This window comes from Protopterus annectens, chromosome 8.part0 (genome assembly GCF_019279795.1).
Source record: "Protopterus annectens isolate FY-2018-M chromosome 8.part0, PAN1.0, whole genome shotgun sequence".
Taxonomy (NCBI): Eukaryota; Metazoa; Chordata; order Ceratodontiformes; family Protopteridae; genus Protopterus; species Protopterus annectens.
The window spans coordinates 711,305,766-711,314,018 of record NC_056741.1 but is presented as its reverse complement, the minus strand read 5'-3'; the positions used below and the strand labels follow the sequence as shown (position 1 = coordinate 711,314,018).

Sequence of the window (8,253 nt, the reverse complement as noted above, 5' to 3'; positions counted from 1 at the left end):
CTTGCATTTAATTACCCTAGGGTGGTTAGCTATAACAATGTTACTACCTTTAAAAATAAATCTACATTGTTTACATGCTCCACACTTTGATATCATCCCGTTTCTAAATTCACCTTCTTTATTGTTACCCTTCTTCATAATATTCTTTTAAACACAAATCTGAGTACTACCTCCAATGGAATCTAGTAAATTAAAACTCCCAAATACTTCATTCCAGTTCTTTAAAATAATATTTTTATCACACTATTAGTTAATAATAATGCTGTCTTAAAAATCATCCCTCTTTCCAATGGCAGTACTCATATAACCTTTCTGTCTTAATACTGGAGAAAACCTACCTTCTCTGGCCTTTGACACTTCACCAGCTACTTCCCAAACAAATTTCACTCGATAAGCCCAATCCATAAACATTTTACTAAGTTGTTTCACCCCATTTTCAAAGTCACCGTCTTCAGGTGTCATCCTGGACAACCTCACAAATTGATTTTTAACTAAATTTCTCTTTTGCTACTGTTAAAGTGCAGTTTAAAACACACATAAATAACATTAATTACCTTTAGTCTTGAGTCAAGAATAACTCTTCAGGATGTGCAAAACATTTTCTTTTTATTTAAATCCACATACGTCAGTGATGGGAGACTATCTACACAATTTAAATCAGTGTCACCAAGCAGCAAAAATACACACTCTTTATTTAATTTCTTATCAGTAACATGCATGCAGAATACTGACGTGGTCAAATAGGATTTCTGCAGTCCCTCGTGCTTCTCGCTTAATGCTGCATGTGAACAATCATGTTTTTTTAGTACCAATAATGTTTTAGAAAAGTACAGGCCACCTGGCTTGTTAAGCAGTCTTGTTTTTTTGATCTTGTACAATTTATTACCAGTACATTCTAACTCCCCAACATTCCTTGTAACTATCCATCCCAGCCTGGAAAGGTCAGAGCTTATATACAGTGTGTTCTTTCTTGCTTTCAGAAGCCAGTCTATGTTGTTGTTGTGTCTTTCGGCTTTTCCCGGTTAGGGGTCGCCATAGCGGAACTCCAGTCCGCTAATGATTGGCAGTTGATTTTTACGTACTGAGTTGCCAGCCCTGACGCAGAACCTTCAATGAAGGTATGCCCATTCACGCATGTCTCCACGCAGAAGATGCTCTAGTTGAGAGTTGAACCGGACAGCGTCTTACTGTGAGGCAACAATGCTACTGCAGCACCACCACGTCCCTTAACTCCTTCAGCACTTTTTTTTTTTTTTTTTACATTCAGTCATCTGTTAATACACTTGCAGCTTGATATTAGAATGCAGTTGTGAAACACTCAGAACTAAATAAGTAACTGTGATTTGCATAACTATGCATCTATACTACATATCATTTTTAACACGAACAAATATTAAATAATTCATCAAACATGTTTGTGAAGAAGCTGTAAGTTAATATACCTTTTGTGAAGAATAATCATGAGATACACATTTTTCTCTAATACTACATCAGGTGAACACTCTAAAATGCAAGTAACTATTAGACCAGGTAACCGTCCAAAAATATTTGATTTAAACCTGCTTTTACCACAATCTTTACTAAGCATAAAATACAAATAATTAATTTCTGCACAATTGTAATCCATCGTAAACTTAAAAAATTCTGTCACTTCATTAACATAACAATAAAATTCTCTTAATTTATTGTGTCCCCTTCAATATAATTAACATATCATCAAGGAATTGGAAATGTGTTAAAATCATTCATAATAATCATTGTTGTTAAAATATATTTATTCTCCCAATATCATAAAATAATATTAGCAAATATATTAGCTCTTTTTAGTTATACCTCACGAAGAAGGACTTTAGTGGTTTCAGGAGGCGTTGTATATAGAAACAAATATGAGCCATAAATCGGTTAATTTTGTGGTTGAGATGATGGATATGATTTTAGTTAATTGTGTACATTCTGAAGGTGATTATGATACGCAGGAGTGGAGTACCAATGGGAGTAGCAGCTGCTCCAGTGTTTGAAAATATTTATTTTAGAAAAAGCATCTCAAAAATGTAAGAGGGGGAACTGGGAAGCATATCTTGAGAAGAAGGAATTGACATGGCAGTTGAAATTAAATGCAACAGGATATCCTGGGATTAATGAAAAAGGTTTCTATTAACAGTATTTTGGTATTGAAATCTGGACAGGTTTAGGTAATGGGTATGCTGCAAGTGAGGTGTCTTTAATTAAAGACTGAGCACCTGTGTCTATAAATATTTTTATTTGTAATTAGAAATAATTATTAAAGCATTTATATAGTAGTAGTAAGTTATGTAATTAGTAAATAATACAGAATTTATATATATATGTGTGTGTGTGTGTGTGTCTTGATGGATTTCATTGATTGATTAGAGCTATTTTACTAATTAAGTGTTATACAAAAAAGGAAGTGAATACGTTCATTACTAATGTGAAGGAAAACAATTGTATGTATTTTGATTAAAAACTGTTTTGTTTGGTGAAAGAACTTGTTTCTTTTAATCTTTCCAACAACATGTTGCTTTTGATTTGGTTTCATTTTACGCTGTGCTATTATTTATTTATTTGGTTTCAGTTTATGCTGTGATATTTTATTGTTCATAGGTTCATACTAGGCTATCTGCCCTAGGGCATTTATAAGCCTAGCCAGAGTGTGTGTGGCTTTCACCACCCCTTAGGATGAGAATTAAATGTACAGATTTCTTGCATTGGCCAGGAATCGAACCCGGGTTAACTGCTTGGAAGGCAGTTATGCTCACCACTATACCACCAATGCTATATATGTTTTCTTCAGAGGAATCAGTAAAACTTTTTTCCATGTTAAGAACCTCAAGTCAGCCAGGTTAACTGGTTCAAATGAAGCAAGTGCTAACTCCTCTAAAACAAAATTAAGATCCCAAGAAAAGGCCACTGATTTCTTGGAGACCTCTTATGCAGAGCCCCTTTCAAAAATATTTTGACATGAGAATGCGTTGAAAGAAGAGGATCCATGTGCAGATACGCTAAAATGGCCAATAAAAAAGCCTCAGTGGAGGAGTAAGAAAGGCCATATGATTATAATTTACATAAATATTGTAAAACAGAGAACAACTAGCTCTATGTTGTTGGCACCAATTAGAAAACCTTTTCCATTTACTAATATATGACTTTCTAGTACGAGGTGTTCTTGCTTCCATTAGTACCTCCTGCACATCCTCAGTGAACAGATGCCTAAAGGGAAATAAGACTCATCCAGGCATCAGTTATAGTTGATTGGGATTGGAGTGAATCAAACACCCCTGTTTTTGTGACAGTAGATCCAGTCTATGAGGAAGCTTGCATTTACAAAATAAGGGAGAACCACAGTTGTCTGGGCCAGAAGGGCGTCACTACAATGATTTTTAAGGATTAATTCTGAATCTTCAGAAGCACCCTGGATATCAGTGGAAATGGTGGAAAAGCCTACAGGAATATTCCTGTCCATGGAAAAAAAAGTCATCAGTCTTCCAGGCCTTCTTGCATGGAGTCTTGCAGCAGAAGCTTCCCAAAGGATTGCTCAGAGTGGAGGCAAATAGGTCTGCTTGAGGAATTCTCCACAGATGGATCAAATCTGAGACCCCCCCCCCGGTGATGTATTTTACATTCTACCCTTGTCCTGCTCAGCTTGTCTGAAACACAGTTTTGTTCTGATGGAATCTAGGATGCCTGTAGAGTGATATTGTGCTGTGAAACTATATCCCCAGTCAATATTGCTGGTCTGCAAAGGGTTGACTGTAGTATTGTCTTTAACAACTTGAAGAGGTCCCTGGGACCAAGGATGATTCAGAAATTGAGTGCCTTGATCAGGGCACGCATCACTTTTCTATTTATTGCTTGTGTCTGTCCTTGGTGTCCCAAACACCTTGCACTTTTTTCCCTCCTGAAACTGCTCCCCAAGCAAAGTCCAGTGCATCTGTGGTAACTGACTGCTTTGAAACAGGGAGGGAGAAGGGGAAACCTGAATTTAAAGATATTTGTTATTTCCACCAAGTGATTTCTCTTTGGACAAACCCCAACAATGGGATTTGAAAAGTCAAAGGATGTTGGACATGGGACCAAAGAGACTTCAGATATCATTGTTTCTTTCTCATGTGGAGTCTTGCTAGGGGTATCATAAGAATCATAGATGCCATGAGACACAAAATCCTGTGATATTCCCTCACAGTGACAAAGTCCAAGTGGAAAACCTTAGAAACAGATCTAGATAAAGATCTGTTTTTCTGAGGAAGAAATGGTCTTTGAACTGAAGTGCTGAGCTGACACCCCAGGAACAGAATTGTGTGTGAAGGAGTCAAACAAAGACTTTTGAATGTTCTCTTGGAGTCCCAGCTTGTGTAAGAGATCTCTCACCCAGGTGAGAGATTCTTGGCACTTTGAAAAAGGCTCTGTAAAGATAAGCAAGTCATCTAAATATGGAAAAATATGGATACCCTGTAGCTTGCAGTGAGCTATAACCTGAGGTAGACACTTTGTGAACACATTTGGTTCAGCAGATAGTCAAAATGGTAAGGCAGAGAACTGATAATGTGATCCAGACACAGAAAGCTTAAGAGACACGTGAAGTCTGATTGAATAGGGATGTGATGATAAACATCTTTTAAGTCTAGTGTTACCAGGAATCTTGATAGAGGAAGAAGAGGTGATAGGTGGTGAAGTGACATCATTTTGAATTTGGGCACTATCACCAACAGGTTTAGAAAAGAAACGTCCAAAACTAGTCCCCAGGCATTTTCTTTCTTTGGCACTAAAAATATCCTTAAATAAAAACCTTTCCTCATCTGAGAAGGAGGAACTGGTTTTATCACATCATAAGACAGCATGTAATGAAGGACAGGTGGAAATAAGAGAGTCTGGTGTGCTGGTTGAGGGATTACCCCCCTGGAAAGAAGGAATTTCCTCCCACTGCCATCTGTAACCTTGATGATCTATCTTTAGAACCCATCTGTCTGAAACTCTGTTGCCCAAGAAAAGGTGGATATTTAGACTTTCTAGAAGTGAAATTGAGTTACCAGGTTTAGTTTGGGGGGGGGGGTCTTTAAATATTCATTCTGATTTGGACTGTCCTTGGTTTTGGAAGGTTCAGAATTATTTTTGGAATCCCTGTGCCATTTCTTCTTAAACATCTGTTTACCTGCATTTTGTTGAGACACTTTATTTTGTTTTTTGCCCAAACTGGATGAGATGTTACAGAATCCCTTAGATCATTTGGAAAAAGAGGGCTGAAAGGTCTTGGAGATTTCCTGCATCAACTTTTCTCTTTAATCATACTTCTTGATAGCTTTTACAGCAGAGGGGCAAAAACTAAATCTCTATCCAAAGGAGAATTTAAAATCCCATTTTAACATTATCTGGGAGGTTATGAGAATGTAGCCAAGTAAACCTCCTGAAAACAGTAGCAGTGGCCCTAGCCCTGAATGAAGTATCAAAAGTCATACACACAATTTAAACAACAAGTAGTGGTTTGTACAATACAAGTAAATTATTTAATGCAGATTATTTTTCTCACAAGAAGAATCTATAGAAAAAATATTCCTCATACTTTTGTAAACAAATATCTGTTGCTCACCTACAGTGCCTGTTATATTATTAAATTTAAACAACTTCCAGTTCCTGGAGATTTTATCCTTAATAATTCCAAAATCCACAGAATATGTCCTAACCATGGCACTAGGAAATATTTCCACCTTATTCCTAGCCTTATTTATAACTTCTTGATCAATTGTTTCACCTAAAATAAGATGGCAGATACCACCGTGTCTTTTATTAACGACCTCCGTATAAATATTACTCAGACGTTTATGTGAATATCCACTCTTAGTGAACATATCCATAAGCACATTGACTTCTCATAGAAAGGTGTTATCATCTGAAATCATTCTGGCTACCCTCACTATTTGCTCCTTAATTAATCCCTTCTTTTGAGAATGGGGGGGTGGCAACTTTTGTAATGTAGTAGAGAATTGGAGTAGATGGGTTTATATAAATATTAGAGGTAAACCTTTTATTAACAGCATCTTTGGAGATGGTTATATCCAAATAAAGCCTATCACTAGATATTTCATATGTAAAACTCAAAAAATAGGTGGTGTCACTAATGTACTTCATAATGTCATGTATACTCTCCTTAGTACCCCACCAAAAATAGAGATATCATCCACAAATAATCCCTATTGCCTAGTAAATTCACTGTTAAAAATAAATTTTCTCTCATTATGCCACAACTAAACTGGCATATAGAGGGATAGAGGCAGCACCCATTGCTACCCCTGTGGTGGGATGATAATGTCCTCCCTCAAAAAAGATATAGTCATTTTTCAACACAACTTCATTGACATACTTAAAAGTGTATTAGCAGTGAAATGGGTCATATCTACTAAACTGAAGGCTGCACCTGTTGTATTGATTCTGATGATGTCTTTGTTAAGTAGAAGGCAAAAGCGCTTAATCTTACTAAAATTATTTATCTGATATTTTGTTATCCACATGGCTTCTTCCTCATGTTGCCATTTGTGGAGCAGTTTCTTTGTGACAAGCTATTCATACCCTAAATTCTCCTGGTGATAAACCTTTGTGGTCATTCCAACTGTTGCAAGTGTCTTGTCAGATACAAGCCAAAGGAGGCAGTGTATTCAATGATAGGTCTGATAATGGCCAAGCAAACTGGTATTATAATTCCTTGGACCTGGATGTCATACCCTTCTCTATAAGCTGGGCAATATGGAATGATTTTCTTATCTTATGTGTTGGCCAAATGTCAGAATACTGTCTACATGTTCCCAGATCCCTTACTACTGGATCAACTCTCATGATCATTTTATCAAGTAATTAACTTGGATTGACCATTTCCCAAAGGGCATTATAATGCATATTTGGCATGGAGTTTTAAGAAATAGCTTTACCACCAGTCATTTGTTTGTGTTAAACTCATTTGCAAGCTTTTGGTGTCTTGGATGGAATATATACCTGCTCCAAATTTGCAGTCATTTGCAAACCTGAAGAGCCAGAGGCCTTGAACGTTAGTCTTGAGTTCTAAGAAGTAGATGCAAAACAGCAGCAGGCTTAGCACTAGGCCTTGGTGTATTCTACTGGTGACTGGTCTCTTGGTGGTTGTGGTCACACAGATCCGGACTTCTTTTCTCCTGTCTATGAGGAAGCCGGGAATTCAGTGAGTTATGTAAGGATTTACACCTAACTCAGTCAGTTTGTCAACAATGCCCGAGTGGATATTGTATCAAATGCCTTAGCCAGGTCAAAATATGCAGTATGTACCATTTTACCTTTGTCCATTGCCTTGGTGACCCCCTCAAAGAAGTCTACCAGGTTAAGTAGGCATGACCTGCCCTTAACAAAGCCAAATTGGGATGGGTCCAGTGTCTGTAGGTTGCCAATGTCCTTGTTTATCATTTTCATGATAATGTGGTCCATGGATTTGTATATTAGGCTGCAATTCCCTGGGTCAGTTGACGGTCTGCCCTTGCAGAGGGGAATGACTGTTGCAGTCCTCCATTCATTTGGAATGTATCCTGTTTCAAGGCTGTAGTTTCCCTGATAGGTCATGTTTTAGACTCTTCAGCAGGTAATCAGGATGTTGTCAGGACCCATAGAGGCAGTGTTCTTGGCTTTAATGATTGGTGTCAGCACCTGGTTCCTGCTGATAGCTGGGGGAAGTATGTTGAAGGGGATCTTACCTGGTGGAGCTGTGAAAGAGTGGGAGATGAAGTTTGAGTTGAATTTATCATCCAGTAGTTTTGCTTTATCACTTTGATTGGTGAAGGTGGTACAGTTCAGCACCGGTTCGGCTCACTGCTGTAAGTTACCTCTAAGGTTCCAGATGTTGCTGAGGAAGGCATTCGGATTGCCCTTAGCCTTTGAGGCTATCCTATACATATAATAATACTACATACTACCAATAACAATATAATAATATACATACAGTAGACTCCCTTTTATCCAGTCTCGCAGGGACCAGACCTTAGGCTGGATAAACGAATGGCTGGTTAATCAGAAAATGCATACAAAAGAGCATGTATAGGTTTTTAATCAGCTACAGTAACAGGATTTGTGTTAATATGCATTTTTCTAATTAATATGAAGTCTAAAACTCAAATGTCTGTCATTATTTAGCACAGAGGAGGCAAAAGTGTTGATCTTTTCTGTTGTCTTTTGCTAGGGCTACAGCAGAAATTTGATGGCCGGATAAGAGGGAGTCTACTATAC

The 8,253-nt window shown here is 37.5% G+C and overlaps 1 non-coding gene across 1 annotated transcript; it reads right to left on the bottom strand.

The window, feature by feature from the left end:
• Positions 1–2,722: 2,722 nt before the first annotated feature.
• On the bottom strand, positions 2,723–2,794 carry TRNAG-UCC. Its single transcript has one exon. It is a non-coding gene; the product is annotated as a tRNA-Gly (tRNA).
• Positions 2,795–8,253: the final 5,459 nt, after the last annotated feature.